This window comes from Lynx rufus, unplaced genomic scaffold (genome assembly GCF_022079265.1).
Source record: "Lynx rufus isolate CCGP_SWC_20201006 ecotype Redwood Valley unplaced genomic scaffold, mLynRuf1.p SCAF_11, whole genome shotgun sequence".
Lineage (NCBI taxonomy): Eukaryota > Metazoa > Chordata > Mammalia > Carnivora > Felidae > Lynx > Lynx rufus.
Genome location: NW_025814825.1, coordinates 1,415,877 through 1,436,805, shown reverse-complemented (window position 1 = coordinate 1,436,805; position 20,929 = coordinate 1,415,877). Strand labels below are relative to the sequence as shown.

Here is a 20,929-nt window from a genome sequence, read left to right as displayed (position 1 = left end):
AACCTCCAGGAAATAATGACAGCTAATGAGCTGATCAAAATCAATTTAAACAATATAACAGAAAGTGAATTTAGAATAATAGTCATAAAATTAATCGCTGGGCTTGAAAACAGTATAAAGGACAGCAGAGAATCTATTGCTACAGAGATCAAGGGACTAAGGAACAGGCAGGAGGAGCTAAAAAATGCTATTAATGAGCTGCAAAATAAAATGGAGATGACCACAGCTCGGATTGAAGAGGCAGAGGAGAGAATAGGTGAACTAGAAGATAAAATTATGGAAAAAGGAGAAGCTGAGAAAAAGAAAGATAAAAAAACCCAGGAGTATGAGGGAAAAATTAGAGAACTAAATATGCACTAAAGAGAAATAATCTACACATAATTGGTATTCCAGAGGAGGAAGAGAGAGGGAAAGGTGCTGAAGGTGTACTTGAAGAAATAATAGCTGAGAACTTCCCTGATTTGGGGAAAGAAAAAGGCATTGACATCCAACAGGCACAGAGAACTCCCTTCAGATGTAACTTGAATCGATCTTCTGCACGACATATCATAGTGAAACTGGCAAAATACAAATATAAAGAGAAAATTCTGAAAGCAGCTAGGGATAAACACACTCTAAAATATAAAGGGGGACCGATAAGACTAGTGATGGATCTCTCTACTGAAACTTGGCAGGCCAGCAGGCCAAAAAGGAATGGCAGAAAATCTTCCATGTGATGCACAGAAAAAGTATGCAGCCAAGAATCCTCTATCCAGGAAATCTGTCATTTAGAATAGAAGGAGAGATAAAGGTCTTCCCAAACAAACAAAAACTGAAGGAATTTGTCACCACTAAACCCGCCCTACAAGAGATCCTAAGGGGGATCCTGTGAGACAAAGTACCAGAGACATCGCTACAACCATGAAACGTATGGACATCACAATGACTCTAAACCCGTATCTTTCTATAATAACACTGAATGTAAATGGACTAAATGCGCCAACCAAAAGACACAGGGTATCAGAATGGATAAAAAAACAAGACCCATCTATTTGCTGTCTACAAGAGACTCATTTTAGACCTGAGGACACCTTCAGATTGAGAGTGAGGGGATGGAGAACTATTTATCAGGCTGCTGGAAGTCAAAGAAAGCTGGAGTAACCATACTTATATCAGACAAACTAGACTTTAAATTAAAGGCTGTAACAAGAGATGAAGAAGGGCATTATATAATAATTACAGGGTCTATCCATCAAGAAGAACTAACAATTATAAATGTCTATGTGCCGAATACAGGAGACCCCAAATGTATAAAACAATTAATCACAAACATAAGCAACCTTATTGATAAGAATGTGGTAATTGCAGGGGACTTTAATACCCCACCTACAACAATGGATAGATCATCTAGACACATGGTCAATAAAGAAACAAGGGCCCTGAATGATACATTGGATCAGATGGACTTGACAGATATATTTAGAACTCTGCATCCCATCGCAACACAATATACTTTCTTCTCGAGTGCACATGGAACATTCTCCAAGACAGATCACATACTGGGTGATTGTAAGCCCTTCATAAGTATACAAGAATTGAGATCATACCATGCATACTTTCGGACCACAATGCTATGAAGCTTGAAATCAACCACAGGAAAAAGTCTGGAAACCCTCCAAAAGCATGGAGGTTAAAGAACACCCTACTAAAGAATGAGTGGGTCAACCAGGCAATTAGAGAAGAAATTAAAAAATTTATGGAAACAAACGAAAATGAAAATACAACAATCCAAATGCCTTGGGATGCAGCGAAGGCAGTCCTGAGAGGAAAATACATTGCAATCCAGGCCTATCTCAAGAAACAAGAAAAATCCCAAATACAAAATCTAACAGCACACCTAAAGGATATAGAAGCACAGCAGCAAAGACACCCCAAACCCAGCAGAAGAAGAGAAATAATAAAGATCAGAGCAGAAATAAAGAATATAGAATCTAAAAAACTGTAGATCAGATCAATGAAACCAAGAGTTGTTTTTTTGAAAAAATAAACAAAATTGATGAACCTCTAGCCAGGCTTCTCAAAAAGAAAAGGGAGATGACCCAAATAGATAAAATCATGAATGAAAATGGAATTATTACAACCAATCCCTCAGAAATACAAGCAATTATCAGGAAATACTATGAAAAATTATATGCCAACAAACAGGACAACCTGGAAGAAATGGACAAATTCCTAAACACCCACACACTTCCAAAACTCAAACTGGAAGAAATAGAAAGCTTGAACAGACACATAAGCAGTGAAGAAATTGAATCAGTTATCAAAAATCTCCCAACCAATAAGAGTCCAGGACCAGATGGCTTCCTTGGGGAATTCTACCAGACATTTATAGCACACATAATACCTATCCTTCTCAAGCTATTCCAAAAAATAGAAAAGGAAGGATAACTTCCAGACTCATTCTATGAAGCCAGCATTACTTTGATTCCTAAACCAGAGAGACACCCATTAAAAAAAGAGAACTACAGGCCAATATCCCAGATGAATACAGGTGCAAACATTCTCAATAAGATACTAGCAAATCGAACTCAACAGCATATAAAAAGAATTATTCACCATGATCAAGTGGGAGTCATTCCTGGGATGCAGGGCAGGTTCAACATTTGCAAATCAATCAAAGTGATACATCATATTAATAAAAGAAAAGATAAGAACCATATGATCCTGTCAATCGATGCAGAAAAAGCATTTGACAAAATTCAGCATCCTTTGTGAATAAAAACCCTCGAGAAAGTCGGGATAGAAGGAACATACTTAAACATCATAAAAGTCATTTATGAAAAGCCCACAGCTAATATCATCCTCAATGGGGAAAAACTGAGAGCTTTTTCCCTGACATCAGGAACACGACAGTGATGTCCATTCTCACCGCTGTCGTTTAACATAGTGTTGGAAGTGCTAGCATCAGCAATCAGACAACAAAAGGAAACCAAAGGCATCAAAATTGGCAAAGATGAAGTCAAGCTTTCACTTTTTGCAGATGACATGATATTATACATGGAAAATCCGATAGACTCCACCAGAAGTCTGCTAGAACTGATACATGAATTCAGCAAAGTTGCAGGATACAAAATCAATGTACAGAAATCAGTTACATTCTTATACACTAATAATGAAGCAACAGAAAGACAAAGAAATAAACTGATCCCATTCACAATTGCACCAGGAAGCATAAAATACCTAGGCATAAATCTAACCAAAGATGTAAAAGATCTGTATGCTGAAAACTGTAGAAAGCTTATGAAGGAAATTGAAGAAGATATAAAGAAATGGAAAAACATTCCATGCTCATGGGTTGGAAGAATAAATATTGTCAAAATGTCAATACTACCCAAAGCTATCTACACATTCAATGCAATCCCAATCAAAATTGCACCAGCATTCTTCTCAAAACTAGAACAAGCAATCCTAAAATTTGTATGGAACCACAAAAGGCCCCGAATAGCCAAAGTAATTTTGAAGAAGAAGACCAAAGCAGGAGGCATCACAATCCCAGACTTTAGCCTCTACTACAAAGCTATAATCATCAAGACAGCATGGTATTGGCACAAAAACAGACACATAGACCAATGGAACAGAATAGTAACCCCAGAACTAGACCGACAAAAGTATGACCAACTAATCTTTGACAAAGCAGGAAAGAATATCCAATGGAAAAAAAGACAGTCTCTTTAACAAATGGTGCTGGGAGAACTGGACAGCAACATGCAGAAGGTTGAAACTAGACCACTTTCTTACACCATTCACAAAAATAAACTCAAAATGGATAAAGGACCTGAATGTGAGACAGGAAATCATCAAAACCCAGTGGAGAAAGCAGGAAAAGACCTCTCTGACCTCAGCCGTAGCAATCTCTTACTTGACACATCCCCAAAGGCAAGGGAATTAAAAGCAAAAATGAATTACTGGGACCCTATGAAGATAAAAAGCTTCTGCACAGCAAAGGAAACAACCAACAAAACTAAAAGGCAAACAACGGAATGGGAAAAGATATTTGCAAATGACATATTGGACAAGGGGCTAGTATCAAAAATCTATCAAGAGCTCACCAAACTCCACACCCAAAAAACAAATAACCCAGTGAAGAAATGGGCAGAAAACATGAATAGACACTTCTCTAAAGAAGACATCCGGATGGCCAACAGGCACATGAAAAGATGCTCAACGTCGCTCCTCATCAGGGAAATACAAATCAAAACCACACTCAGATATCACCTCACGCCAGTCAGAGTGGCCAAAATGAACAAATCAGGAGACTATAGATGCCGGAGAGGATGTGGAGAAACGGGAACCCTCTTGCACTGTTGGTGGGAATGCAAACTGGTGCAGCCACTCTGGAAAGCAGTGTGGAGGTTCCTCAGAAAATTAAAAATAGACCTACCCTATGACCCAGCAATAGCACTGCTAGGAATTTACCGAAGGGATACAGGAGTACTGATGCATAGGGGCACTTGTACCCCAATGTTTATAGCAGCACTCTCAACAATAGCCAAATTATGGAAAGAGCCTAAATGTCCATCAACTGATGAATGGATAAAGAAATGGTAGTTTATATACACAATGGAATACTACGTGGCAATGAGACAGAATGAAATATGACCCTTTGTAACAACGTGGATGGAACTGGAGAGTGTGATGCTAAGTGAAATAAGCCATACAGAGAAAGACAGATACCGTATGGTTTCACTCTTATGTATATCCTGAGAAACTTAACAGAAACCCATGGGGGAGGAGAAGGAAAAAAAAGATGTTAGAGTGGGAAAGAGCATAAGAGCATAAGAAACGCTTAAAAACTGAGAACAAACTGAGGATTGATGGGGGGTGGGAGGGAGGGGAGGGTAGGTGATGGGTATTGAAGAGGGCATCTTTTGGGATGAGCACTGGGTGTTGTATGGAAAATAATTTGACAATAAATTTTATATATTAAAAAAAAAGAATTAGAGAAATCAGTGACTCATTAAAAAGGAACAACATCAGAATCATAGGGGTCCCAGAAGAGGAAGAGAGAGAGATAGGGGTAGAAAGGTTATGAGAGGAAATCATAGCAGAAAACTTTCCTAACCTGGGAAAGACACAGACATCAAAATCCAGGAAACACAGAGGACCCCCATTAGATTCAACAAAAACCGACCATCAACAAGGCATATCATAGTCAAATTCACAAAATACTCAGGCAAGGAGAGAATCATGAAATCAGCAAGGGAAAAAAAGTCCCTAACTTACAAGGGAAGACAGATGAGGTTTGCAGCAGACCTATCCACAGAAACTTAGCATGCCAGAAAGGAGTGACAGGATATATTCAGTGTGCTGAATCAGAAAAATATGCAGCCAAGAATTCTTTATCCAGCAAGGCTGTCATTCAAAATAGAAGGAGAGAGTAAAATTTCCCAGACAAACAAAAATTAAAGGAGTTTGTGGCCACTAAACCAGCCATGCAAGAAATTTTAAGGGGCACTCTCTGAAGGGAGAAAAGATGTATATATATATATATATATACACACACACATGTATATACATATGTATATGTATATATACATGTATCTATACATGTATATATATGTATATACATGTGTGTGTATATATATATATGTGTGTATATATATACCAAAAGCAGCAAAGATTAGAAAGGACCAGAGAACACCACCAGAAACTTGAAACTTGAACTCTACAAGCATCATAATGGCAAAAAATTCATATTTTTCACTCTAAAAGTCACTCTAAATTTCAATGGATCAATGCTCCAATCAAAAGACACAGGGTAACAGAATGGATAAGAAAACAAGATCCATCTATATGCTGTTTACAAGAGACCCACTTTAGACCTAAAGACACCTTCAGATTGAAAATAAGGGGATGGAGAACCATCTATCATGATAATGGTCAACCAAAGAAAGCCGGAGTAGCCATACTTATATCAGACAATCTAGACTTTAAAATAAATACTGTATCAAGAGATGCAGAAGGGCATTATATCATAATCAAGGGGTCTATAGACCAAGAAAACCTAACAATTGTAAACATTTATGCGCCAAATGTGAGAGCACGCAAATATATAAATCAATTAATCACAAACATAAAGAAACTCATCAATAGTAATACCATAATAGTAGGAGACTTCAACACCCCACTCACAGCAATGGACAGATCATCTAATCAAAAAATCAACAAGGAAACAACGACTTTGAATGACCACTGGACCAGATAGGTTTAACAGATATATTCAAAACATTTCATCCTAAAGCAGCAGAATATACATTCTTCTCCAGTGCACATGGAATGTTCTCCAGAATAGACCATATACTGGGACACAAATCAGTCCTAAGTAAGTATAAAAAGATTGAGATCATACCGTGCATATTTTCAGACCACAATGCTGTGAAACTCAAAATCAACCATGAGAAAAAATTTGGAAAGGTAACAAATACTTGGAGACTGAAGAACATCCTACTCAAGAATGAATAGGTTAATCAAGCAGTTAAAGAGGAAATCAAAAAGTATATGGAAGTCAATGAAAATGATAACACCACAACCCAAAACCTCTGGGACACAGCAAAGGCGGTCATAAGAGGAAAGTATATAGCAATCCAGACCTTCCTAAAGAAGGAAGAAAGATCTCAGATACACAACCTAGCCATACAGCCTTAAGGAGCTGGAAAAAGAACAACAAATAAAACCCAAAACCAGCAGAAGACAGGAAATAATAAAGATTAGAGCAGAAATTAATGCTATCGAAACCAAAAAAACAAAAAACAAAAAAAAAAACAAACAGTAGAACAGATCAAGGAAACCAGAAGCTGGTTCTTTGAAAGAATTAACAAAATTGATAAACCACTAGCCAGTTTGATCAAAAAGAAAAAGGAAAGGACCCAAATACATAAAATCAAGAATGAAAGAGGATAGATCACAACCAACACAGCAGAAATAAAATTAATAATAAGAGAATATTATGAGCAATTATATGCCAATAAAATGGGCAATCCAGAAGAAATGGACAAATTCCTGGAAACATATACACTACCAAAACTGAAACAGGAAGAAACAGAAAATTTGAACAGACCCATAACCAGTAAGGAAATCGAATTAGTAATAAAAAATCTGCCAAAAAACAAGAGTCCAGGGCCAGATGGCTTTCCAGGGGAATTCTACCAAACATTTAAGGAAGAGTTAACACCTATTCTCTTGAAACTATTCCAAAAAATAGAAATGGAAGGACAACTTCCAAACTCTTTCTATGAAACCAGCATTACCTTGATTCCAAAACCAGAGACCACACTAAAAAGGAGAATTATACACCAATTTCCCTGATGAACATGGATGCAAATATCCTCAACAAGCTATTAGCCAACAGACCCCAACAATACATTAAAAAAATTATTCACCACGACCAAGCAGGATTTTTACCTGGGATGCAGGGCTGGTTCAATATCCACATAACAATTAACGTGATTCATCACATCAATAAAAGAAAGGACAAGAACCATATTACCCTCTCAATAGATGCAGAGAAAGCATTTAACAAAATACAGCATCTTTTCTTGATAAAACCCTCAACAAAGTAGGCATAAAAGGAGCATACCTCGAGATCATAAAAGCCATATATGAATGACCCAACGCTAATATCATCCTCAATGGGGAAAAACTGAGAGCTTTCCCCCTAAGGTCAGGAACAAGACAGGGATGTCCATTGTCGCCACTGTTATTCAACATAGTATTGGAAGTCTTAGCCTTTGCAACCAGATGACAAAAAGAAAATAAGGCATCCAAATTGGCCAGGAGGAGGTCAAACTTTCACTCTTCACAGATGACATGATACTCTATATGGAAAACCCAAAAGGCTCCATCAAAAAACTGCTAGAATTGATTCATGAATTCAGCAAAGTTGCAGGACATAAAATCAATGCACGGAAATCGATTGCATTCCTATACACCAACAATGAAGCGACACAAAGAGAAATCAAGGAATCGATCCCATTTACAGTTGCACAAAAAAACCATGAAATACCTACGAATAAATCTAACCAAAGAGGGGAAAAATCTATACACTGAAGACTATAGAAACCTTATGAAAGAAATTGAAGAAGACACAAAGAAATAGAAAAAGATTCCATGCTCCTGGATAGGAGAACAAATATTGTTAAAATGTTTATACTACCCAAAGCAATCTACATTTTCAATGCAATCACTATCAAAGTAACACCAGCATTCTTCACAGAGTGAGAACAAATAATACTAAAATTTGTATGGAACCAGAAAAGACTCCAAATAGCCAAAGCGATCTTGAAAAAGAAAACCAAAGCAACAGTTATCACAACCCCAGACTTCAAGCTATACTACAAAGCTGTAATCATCAAGACAGTATGGTACTGGCACAAGAACAGACACTCAGATCAATGGAACAGAATAGAGAACCCAGAAATGGACCCACAAACGTATGTCCAACTAATCTTTGACAAAGCAGGAAAGAATATCCAATGGAATAAAGACAACCTTTTCAGCAAGTGGTGCTGGGAAAACTGGACAGCAACATGCAGAAGAATGAACCTCGACCACCTTCTTACACCATACCCAAAAATAAACTCAAAATGGATGAAAGACCTCAATGTAAGACAGGAAGCCATCAAAATCCTTGAGGAGAAAGCAGGCAAAAACCTCTTTGATCTAGGCCGCAGCAACTTCTTACTCAACACGTCTCCAGAGGCAAGGGAAACAAAAGCAAAAATGAGCTACTGGGAACTCATCAAAATAAAAGGCTTCTGCACAGCGAAGGAAACAATCAGCAAAATTAAAAGGCAACTGACAGAATGGGAGAAGATATTTGCAAATGACATACCAGATAAAGGGTTAGTATCCAAAATCTATAAAGAACTTATCAAACTCAACACCCAAAAAACAAATAATCCACTGAAGAAATGGGCGAAAGACATGAATAGACACTTCTCCAAAGAAGACATCCAGATGGCCAACCGACACGTGAAAAAATGCTCAACATCACTCATCATCAGGGAAATACAAATCAAAACCACAATGAGATACCACCTAAACCTGTCAGAATGGTTAACATTCACAATTCAGGCAACAACAGATGTTGGCGAGGATGCGGAGAAAGAGGATCTCTTTTGCATTGTTGATGGGAATGCAAGGTGGTGCAGCCACTCTGGAAAACAGTATGGAGTTTCCTCAAAAAACTAAAAATAGAACTACCCTATGACCCAGCAATTGCATTACTAGGCATTTATCCATGGGATACAGGTGTGCTGTTTCGAAGGGATACATGCACCCCCGTGTTTATAGCAGCACTATCAACAATAGCCAAAGTTGGAAAGAGCCCAAATGTCCACCTATGGATGAATGGATAAAGAAGATGTAGTATATATATACAATAGAGTATTACACGGCAATCAAAAAGAATGAAATCTTGCCATTTGCAACTACGTGGATGGAACTGGAGGGTATTATGCTAAGTGAAATTAGTCAATCAGAGAAAGACAAAAATCATATGACTTCACTCATATGAGGACTTTAAGAGACAAAACAGATGAACATAAGAGAAGAGAAACAAAAATAATATAAAAACAAGGAGGGGGACAAAACAGAAGAGACTCATAAATATGGAGAACAAACTGAGGGTTACTGGAGGGGTTGTGGGAGGGGGGATGTGTTAAATGGGTAAGGGGCATTAAGGATTCTACTTCTGAAATCATTGTTGCACTATATGCTAACTAATTTGGATGTAAATTTTAAAAAATGAAAAATAAAATTAAAAAAATAAATAAATTGATATAACCACTTAAAAAAATAAACAGACTTATCATTTAGAAAAAAAAAGAAATGAAAGTGCCAACATAGTAAAACATCTGGCAAAAATTAATGAGTATTAACCTGTAGGTAAATATGGCAGACTGAAAATAGGTACTTAATTTCAGTCACCCTTGAAATCCTACTAAAATGGCAATTTACACCTGGCAGTTTAGCAAAAGAATATAAGATAAACAAAAATGTGTTTAAACCAGCAAATCAAGGGGAGTTTAACAGTTTAAAAAAAGTTGATCAATGTAATTTGCCATGTTAAGAAGTTAAAGAAGAGGGGCGCCTGGGTGGCTCAGTTGGTTAAGCAGCTGACTCTTGATTTCTGCTCCGGTCATGATCTCACTGTTCATGGGATTGAGCCCCATGTGGGGTTCTGAACTGACAGTTAAGATCCTGCTTGGGATTCTCTCTCTCCCTCTCTTTTTGCCCTACCCTGATTTGCATGCTCTCTCTCTTTCTCTCTCTCTCTCAAAATAAATAAATAAACTTAAAAAAAGAAGTTAAAGAAGAAAAATTGTACAGTCAGTTCAATAGATGTAGAAAAACATGTGATAAAATTCAACATACTTTCATGATTAAAAAGAAAAAGCTCAGGAAACTTAAAACACAAGGGATCATTTTTATAAAAAAATAAATAAAAATCAATCTTAACCCACAAGCAAACATAATTTTTAATGCAGAGACACTGAAAGTTATCTTTTTGATGTAAGTAACAAAATAAGGATGCCTCTGTCCCATTTCTTGTCAACATTGCCCTAAGGGTCCTAGCCAAAACTATAAAGCAAAATGAAGAAATATAATGTATAAGGGTTAAACACAAAATACAACTGTCATTATTTGCAAGTGTTATGATTGTGTTCCTAGAAATACAAAAATAATCTAGTGATAATTAATTCAGTTTAGCAAGGTTGCTAGATACAACATCAATATAAAATTTATTTCTATATATGAGCAACAAACATTTAAAAAACAAAAGTTAAAATAATATGCCATTTATTATATTATCAAAATTTAAGTAATTAGGAATAATTATAGCCTAAGATTTGTAAGGCATATATGGCAAAAGACTATGAAATTTTAATAAAGAAAGTTAAAGGAGACCTAAACAAGTACAGAGACTAAGCACATGGATTTGGGGGCTCTCTATTATTAAATAACAGTTCTCCACAATGTATCTACAATTTCAATGCAATTGAATAAAAATCTCAATAGGTCTGAAGAAATAATAACAAGCCAATTCTAAAATATATATATATAATACAAAAAAAAAAAACCCAAGACTAGAATACACAAGAAACAATTATAGTAAGGACTTTGGCTCTACCAAAAATAAAGATATTAAAGTACAGCACTTAAAAGAAGGTAGTGGAGAAAGAATGAAATCTGGCCATTTGTAGCAATGTGGATGGAACTGGAGAGTGTTATGCTAAGTGAAATAAGTCAGAGAAAGACAGATACCATATGTTTTCACTCATATGTGGATCCTAAGAAACTTAACAGAAAACCATGGGGGAGGGGAAGGGGGAAAAAAAAGTTACAGAGAGGGAAGGAGGCAAACCATAAGAGACTCTTAAATACTGAGAACAAACTGAGGGTTGATGACGGGTACAGGGGAGGGGAAAGTGGGTGATGGACATTGAGGAAGGCACCTGTTGGGATGAGCACTGGGTGTTGTATGGAAATCAATTTGACAATACATTATATTTAAAAAAATAAAAATAAATAAAAAAAATAAAAGAAGGTAGTGGTGCAAGGACAGGCCAATAGACAAATCAAATAAAATATGTGTGCTCCAGAAACTGACCTACACGTATATGGGTACTTGACTTATGACAAGTCGTAATAATAATGTAGAGTAGTTAGAAGTGGGTGGTCTTTTCAGTACATAATGACAGGAACGTTGAGCATCCTTTTGGGGAAAAATGATATTGGAACACTTACTATGCAACGAAATCAAAATCAATTCCACCTAGCTCATGGCACTGAATAGGAAAGGCAAAATAATAAACCCTTTTAGAAGATAATATAGGTGAATATTTTCAGAACTTCAGGGTAAGGATATAGTCCCAAACAAAACACAAAAAAAAGTATAAGGCTAATATTAATAAAAATATTAATAAATTTGACAAAATTTAAACTAAATACTTCTGTTCATGAAATTACACCACCAAAATAAACAATGACACTCCAGGAGTAATGAATGCCCTTTGTATCTAGATTGTAATCTCATTATACTATTTCTCCAAAAAGAGAACCAGAGCACCTTTTAGTGATGGCAGTTCCAAATCTGTAACACCAAATGTACAGGATGAATCAGAGATATCTTGTCCAGCCTGAAAGCAAGAAAGTTATCAATGGCTACTAGTGTCATACTGAAAGAACACAGGAGCCAATTAGAAGGGGCTCATATTGACCAAAGATGGGACAACTTAAGCATCTAAAAAAATAATGGCTCCAATGAATTGAAGTATATCAAATATATACAAATCTATTTTTCATAATGATAGTCCAAAAATAAAAACTCAAAAATAAAAACTCAAATCTAAGAATTACTATGAGTGGGAAAAACTGGCATTATGTGCCTCCAGACATGATGGAGAGGAACTATATAGCATTACACCTATATACTGACAACAGAGATTTGGAAATTGACATTAAAGAGGATTACCACTTATGACAGCAAAAAAATAAATACTTATGGTGACCTTGGGTTAAGCGGAGATTTCTTAGATATGATGCCAAAAACAATTCATAACAAATTCATAAATTGGACTTCAACAAAATTTAAAACTTTTGCTCTGTAAAAATACACCAGTTTTCTTTAAATGAAAGAATGAAAATTAAATAAAAGAATGAGAATGAAAAGGCAAGAGACATACTGGGAAAAATCTTTGCAAAGCATATATCTGATAAAAGACTTGTATCCAGATTATATAAAGAACACTCAAAGCTCAGCTATAAGAGAAAAAAACAAGACAATTAAAAATTAGGTAAAAGATTTAATCAGATATTTCACCAAAGAAGATCTATGAAGGGCACATGAAAATGAGTTCAATATCATTGGTCATTAGGGAAATGCAAATTAAAAGCACAATGAGGTTCCACTAGAACGGCTAAAATTTAAAAGACAGACTTTATGAGTGTGGGTGGGATGTAGAAAACTGAAACTTTCATACACTGCTGGTCTGCATGTAGAATAGCACAACCACATTGAAAAACATTTTGGCAGTTTCTTTAAAAGTTAAACATATACCGCTTCTGCCAATGTGTTATTCTGGTGGTGGTGGTGGATCACCCTTTGCCTGGCGAAATGGACACTGAGGCCATGAGCAGATACACCAACCCAATGAACTTTGGTTGTCCTCTCCCGTCTGACTGTGGTGCTGTTGACCATTGGCATGTTCTTCACTGCCTGGTTCTTCATTTATGAGGTTACCTCCACTAAGTACATTTATCTACAAACAGCTTCTCATCTACTTGGTGGCCTTGCTTTTCATGGGCTTTGGAGTCCTCTTCCTGTTGCTCTGGGTTGTCATCTATGTATGGGCTCCCAATGGTTCCAACCAGGTGGCTTCACTGAATATCTGCTTTTGCAAATTAATTTTTTTACTATTGCTGGAAGTGTCCCATTTGCTGCTCACAATAAAGGCAGATGTGTGACCAAAAAAAAAAAAAAAAAAAAAAAGTTAAACTATACCTACAATACTATCCAGTCATTTAATTCCTAGGTATTTACCCAAGAGAAAGGGAGATACATGTCCACACAAAGACTTGCACATGAAGCATATGGCTTTATTTTTAATAGCCAAAACGTGGAAACAACTCAAATGTCTATCAGCAGATGAATAGATAAATTGTGGTATATCCATACAATGGAAGGCTCAGCAATAACAGGGCAGGAACTAGTGATATAACAACATGAATGAATCTTAAATTACTTATGCTGAATGAAAGAATCACTGTGTGATTCCATTTACATAAAATTCTAGAAAATTCAAACTCATTTATAGAGATACATAGAAGATCAGTGGTCACGTAGGAAGAGTAAAGTGGAGGGATTAACAAGGGTCATAAGGCTGGTCACAGGCCCATTGCATGGTGTCAGAGCACCAGTAAAATGATGACAGCGTAAAAGTGGGAGAGAAACGAGCAGCAGTGATGGGATTGCATAAAATAAATTGATCAATTGGGTAAATCTGTTAAGGATAATGGAATCAGTTTCCTGTTGGGAGAAAGGGAGTAAATGTCTGGAAAGAAGGAAAACTAGAATGAACCTTGTGGTGCTAAAATAAAATTAGAGTTGTCACTGTAGATTCATAGTTTTCAACACATAGATTGATAGGTAAATATAGATGTAAATGTGTATTGTTATATGTGAATATATTTTATTTTATTATTTTATTTTGTTTATTTAAATCCAAATTAGTTAACATATAGTATAATAATGGTTTTAGGAGTAGAATTTAGTGATTTATCACTTACATATAACAGTGCTTATCCCAAGTGCCCTTCTTAATGTCAATCACCCATTTAACCCATTCCCCCATCTAACACCCCTCCAGCAACCATCAGTTTGTTCTCTGTATTTAAGAGTCTCTTAGGGTTTGTCTCTCTGTTTTATGATATGTTAAATAAGCCAGTCAGAGAAAGACAAATATCATATGATTTCACTCATATGTAGAATTTAAGAAACTAAACAGATGAACATAGGGGAAGGGAAGGGAAGGGAAAATAAGATAAAAACAGAGAATGAGGGCGCCTGGGTGGCGCAGTCGGTTAAGCGTCCGACTTCAGCCAGGTCACGATCTCGCGGTCCGGGAGTTCGAGCCCCGCGTCAGGCTCTGGGCTGATGGCTCAGAGCCTGGAGCCTGTTTCAGATTCTGTGTCTCCCTCTCTCTCTGCCCCTCCCCCGTTCATGCTCTGTCTCTCTCTGTCCCAAAAATAAATAAACGTTGAAAAAAAAATTTTTTTTTAAATAAAAAAAAAAATAAAAAAAAAACAGAGAATGAATATTATATATATATGATATATATGCATATATACATACATATATACATATAAATGTATACATACACATACATATATTCTCTAGCTATGTCCACTAAGAGAACATGTGAGCAGTAATATCTTCAAAAGCAATAAGCACATCTAGTATCCAGATCTTATTCTCTAAATCCACTAAGTGGAATCTTGGAATTAAATTTCTTGGAGAAATAGTCAGTTTCAAGATAAGGTCAGGAAAAGTAGAACATGATCCTGGAATATTCTTTCTTTTTGTGCCAGAAAATAAGGAATGGCTTAAAGAATGATGGTGATATGTCAAAATGGCAAAGACCTGTCTTGAAGGGACTATCCCACACATCTGGGATGATTTAAGCATCACAGTAAATCATATGTTAAAGCACTATAATCCTTTGAATAAAATTGGAAACCATGACTCAACATAAATTTAAAAATTAATAAGCTGAGTTTCATAAGATATTTAAATGAGGTACTTCAATATCATCAAAGAATCTCCCCACAAAATATCTGTTAATTATAAAGGACAAAAGAGTAAATTTGCAGCTGAGAAGGCTAGCAAACTTAACTACCTTAATCAAGTGATCAAAACTAACAACATCAATAACAGAACAAATAGAAACTATATGCCACCTGGTAGAATGCAATGAAAAGAACATAACATCACTTTTTTTTAATTTTTAAAAAATCTTTATTTTTGAGAGAGAGATAGAGAGACAGAGTGCGAGCAGGGGAGGGGCAGAGGGAGAGGAAGACACAGAATCCGAAGCAGGCTGCAGGCTCTGAGTTGTCAGCACTGAGCTCAATGTGGGGCTTGAACCCACTAACGGGGAGATCATGACCTGAGCTGATGTCAGACGCTTAACCAACTGAGCCACCCAGGCGCCCCATGAACATAACATCACTTTTATAATTTTCTTGGCAAAGATGCATAAAGTAAATCTAATCAAGAGTAAATATCAGATAAGCTTAAATGGAGCGATATTTTACAAAATAATTGACCTATAGTCTGCAAAAGCTTCATGGTTATGACAGTCAAAGAAAATTGGAGGAACTGTTTTGAATTGAATTGAAGAAGCCTCAAGAGTGTGTGATTCTGAACTGGAGGTTTTGAATTTTGGAATTGCAAATTAGGGAGTAGGTATAAAAGACAGTATTGAGACGATGTGCAAAACTTGAATGGAATCTAAGGATTAGATGGTATGGTACCAATGCTAATTTCCTGCTTTTGATAGTTGTATTGAGGTTATACAATAGAATGTTCTTGTTTATAAGAAACACATACTAATCTACTCCTGAAATCACTGGTTCACTATATGCTAACTAATTTGGATGTAAATTTTTAAAAATAAAAAATAAAATTAAAAAAAATAAATTTTTAAAGAAAAAAAAAGAAACACATACTAAAGTATCCCAGAAGTAAGGGGCATTATGGAGAATTATATGGGACATATTAGCAGTTTATTCTCGTATAGTGTAAAAAAAATTATGTACCATATTTTCAACTTTTCTATAAATTTATTTCAGAGAAATTTCATTTTTTTTAACGTTTATTTATTTTTGAGACAGAGAGAGACAGAGCATGAACAGGGGAGGGGCAAGAGAGAGAGAGACACAGAATCTGAAACGGGCCCCAGGCTCTGAGCTGTCAGCACAGAGCCCGACGCGGGGCTCGAACTCATGGACCGTGAGATCATGACCTGAGCTGGAGTCGGACGCTTAACCGACTGAGCCACCCAGGCGCCCCAATTTCAGAGAAATTTTAAATGGAAAATTAAAGTCAGGCACTATATGTATGTGTGTGTGTGTATATATACATATATATATATATATATATATATATATATATATAAAATATAAATACATATCTTGTGGGTGTGATTTAATTTATCTAAAGTTAAAAAACAGACAAAACTATTTGTTTAGGGATGTATAATTTGGTGGCAAAACTAAAATGAAAACCAAGAAAATTAATACATAAAAGTTAGGTTAGTGGTTACCACTAATGGCATGGGAGAGGATGATGATTGAGAAGGGAAATGCTTGGAGCTTCTTGGGTGCTGGGAATCTTGTACTATTTGACCTAGGTGATAGTTAAACACACGTTCATTTTACAAATATTCATTAAATTGTACACTTATGTTTTATGCACTTTCCTGTAAGTTTGTTGTATTTCATAGTATAAAATTGTGAAAAGGAATTTTAAGAAAGAAAACAAAATGAGACAATCACTTATCTGAACCCTTTGGGGAAGGATATATTTCAAATTTTAGATTTTTTCAGATTTTAGAAATATGGTGGATAGATATATTTTCTATAACTCCCCAAGTGGATCACTTGCTATAATCACTATAATCAAACACATCAAAATTTCTTCAGCAAAGCATCTAAATAATCACACCAGGTAGCATAAGTAAGAACTATAAGTAGCCAGATATGTTCAAATCAGATGTTGCTGTCAAATGAATTTTCTGCCAATGTAAAATTTTGTTTTATTTTGTTTTGGTTTTGGTCTTCAGAGCTTTTTGAATTTTGAAATTGTGAATTAAGGATTGTAGATGTGTATTAACTTTATAAAATGTACAGAAAAGGAATAGAAATAATCATATGCTATGCAGTGTAACTATGAAAAGCACTTATATACTAAATGACATGCATAAACAGTGAAAATTATTCAACTGAAAACAATGGTATAACCATATTGCAAGATTGTACTGGGAAGTACACATTAATAATATAACTTTTATTTCCTGAAAATTGCTAGTCTGTATGTATGTAAAGAGAGATAAATCCCTACATAGATACCGCCTAAAACTGAAAAAAGAGGCAGCAATACAGGCATTATTTAGCAACATAGAGTTAAACACCAAGACATTCTAAAAAAGGTAAAAATGATTGTTTCTACATTCTGGAAAATGGGAGAGTGGTAAGAGAGAATCATAACTCTGTTACTTTTCATAAGCCTCAACGGTTTTATTTGGCTCTTTAAATTGTGTGGAAGAGGGGCGCCTGGGTGGCTTGGTTGGTTAAGCGTCCGACTTCAGCTCAGGTCATGATCTCACGGTCTGTGAGTTCGAGCCCCGTGTCGGGCTCTGTGCTGACCGCTCAGAGCCTGGAGCCTGTTTCAGATTCTGTGTCTCCCTCTCTCTCTGCCCCTCCCCTGTTCATTCTCTGTCTCTCTCTGTCTCAAAAATAAATGTTAAAAAAAATAAAAAAAAATTGTGTGGAAGAAATATGTAAACCTTTTTAAAAAAGTAATTGTTAAGTACCTAGTATGTTCAGGATACTGTACATAAGTAAGATATAAAAACCATTCTCAAAGTATTCTATTTCGGGTCAGCCATGTATCCATAAATAAAATGACCAGGACTACCAAATGTATATGATAACAGTCATTGGAGGTTTAGCCAACAGCAGTTCAGAAGAGGGCAGAGAATGATTATTAAAGGAGTATGCCTGAGATGAGACTTAAAAATGGGTAGAATCAATATTTGTGCTCATGTTACACCCTTGCTAACAAAAGGGCTTCCACTCTGGTCTGAGATTTGGATATCTGAAATGAAGACTTGGGGAAATGATATTGTTGATGGGGTCTTCAATTGGCAAAGAAATGGAAATGCCATTAAATAAAAGCCAAAAGGAAGGCAAAGAATCACAAGAAAACAAAAGTATATCTTTCTAACATTAATTCCAGAAATAGGTGGTTTCCACTTCATTCTACTAGAGCAGTGGTTCTCCACTGGGGGCTATTTTGTTGCCTTGAGTATATCTGACAATGTCTAAATATGTTTTTCAGTGGAGAAGTGCTACTGGCAAAGTGGGTAAAGGCCAGAGATGCTACTAAACATCCTACAATGCACAGACAGCACACACAACAGAGAATTATCCCATGCAAAATGCCTGCAATGCTGAGATTGAGAAACTTTATCCTAGATCATCCAATCCTGTTCCCTGTGCAGAGGTGGACTTAGAAAGAGGGGAACAGGAATTGGCACAGGTATTATATCTTAAAAGATTCCAGGAAAACCTCCTAAGCACACTTGTCTCCTTGGGTTGATTACTGGTACTCTAAAGTTTACCATTAAAAGTATCCCTTTGGGTTAAAATATTGCATATCTGGAAGTTCCCAATTAAAAGGAAGAAGTAACCCACTAAAGCAGCAATATCAAATGAGTTTCATCTTAACACTGAATCTGACCAACTGGAAGGGGTTACCAAGAATACTATGTTAAAAAGATTCTGAAGACTCATTTGGGTTCTGTATAGGAAAGGACCATGGCTGACTCATGATATGTAAACAGACACAGGAGAATGAGTGGGGACATGTCCTACATGTTTGCCTTTAACATCTTCTATTGAGTTCAATTATCAGGTCTGTTTTTCAGCTTTGTAGGGAATCATTGGAGAAATAAAATTCTTGACTGCAAAATTAAAGACGAGTATGGTAGATTAAAGACTCTAGAAAGATGTTCATGCCCTAATTTCCAGAACCTGTGAATAAGTTACGTTACACAGCAAGAGAGAGTGAAGACGAAAGAAGGAATTAAGGCTGACCTCAAAATAGGGAAATTATCCTGGGTTATTCAGGTGGGCCCAAAGGGATCACAGACATAAAAATTGAAAGTAAAAGGAGGAAAGTAAGAGTCAGAGTGAAATATGATGACAAAAGCAAAGTCAGAGAGACCTATAAGAGAAAGCCTCCACCAGCCACTGCTGGCTTTGAAGATGGAAGGGAGCCATAGGCCATGAGGAAAGCACGGAAAAAGCAAGAAAATGGATTCTCTCCTAAAATCTCCAGGAAGGAATGCAGCCCTGCTGACACCCTGATTTTAACCCAATGACACCATTTCAGACTTCTGACCTTCAGGACTGTCTGATAATAAATTTGTGCTGTTTTAAGCCCTAAGATTATGGTAACTTGTTGAAACAACAGCAAACTAATGTAGTGGGGAAGCAAAAAAATTGGGGAGAATTATCATTAGCAATATTGGGCCAAATAGGGAAAACCAAAGTAGGGCTTCAATGTGGTGAACTTTGAGCCTCTAGAGGGTAGCAGTATAGTTCTGAGAACTGGCAGATAGGAGTGATAGACCCCAAGGGGAAAGGGTCCTGAGCGAAAACAGTTTATGACAAACCTGACTTCTTAATTGTGTTCCTAAATACAAGGTCCCCAGGGAAAGATGGGAGTAGAGCATGTTTTCCTTGTAGAGTCTGGCAGGTAGATTCCTGAAGGAGGAGTAGAGACTTGCTGAATAGCCCAAGGGAATCAGGTCACTTTATTTTTCCCATCAGGCACTCTAGTTTCCCTAACATAAGCCTGGCCAGCATCTTACCTGAATTAACATGAGGGACAGCCTTCCCAACCAGCTCACGAGTTACAAATCTGGGACATTTTTGAGGTTTGACTTAAAGTTATTCCTGCAATCCTTGAATAATTGCCATCTCCACTCAAGCCCAATGCATGTTTTATTTGTGTAAAAACTCTTAGCCAGAGTCCTTTATTACTTTCAGTTATATGACTGATTACCTTAAACCACACTAGCAGTAGCACAAAGGATCAAAAACAGAAAAATCTGCTTACGCAGTCTTTGGACCTGAGAACCAAGTGGAAACATTAATACCTTAAAGCTGAAAGCAGTTACTGGATAAAACTCCTAAGGAACCTTGAACAACCTATTCAACCAAAACAACATCCTGTCCCACAAATGTTTCAATTCATGTTGTGAAATAAAACAGACATTATGTTTTTACCCTTAGAACATAAAACATGGTATTGACCTTCCAGTGCTATGAAAGAGATATACAATTTCAGAAAGTAGAATAGGTCTACAGTTTTGTTGGAAAACAGTTATGGCTTCATGTTTGTTTTTTTCAGGTTGAACCTACTGCCAGATAATTATTTCAAAATGAATCTCTTTCCCAATCCTCTGAAAAAGAATGCTTGGCATGTTTTGATTGGTCAGTGTGCCATCATGCATTTTATAAGCTCTTCACTTAATCTGATGTTAATGTATGCTTTTTAGGCAAAGGAGAAAGACTATGCCCAGAGGTTATAGTAGTAACA

The 20,929-nt window shown here is 36.3% G+C and overlaps 1 pseudogene; it reads left to right on the top strand.

Annotated features, from left to right (window-relative positions):
- The first annotated feature begins 13,156 nt into the window (after positions 1 to 13,156).
- Positions 13,157 to 13,506, top strand: LOC124507288 (transmembrane protein 258-like; annotated as a pseudogene).
- The last annotated feature ends 7,423 nt before the right edge of the window (positions 13,507 to 20,929 follow it).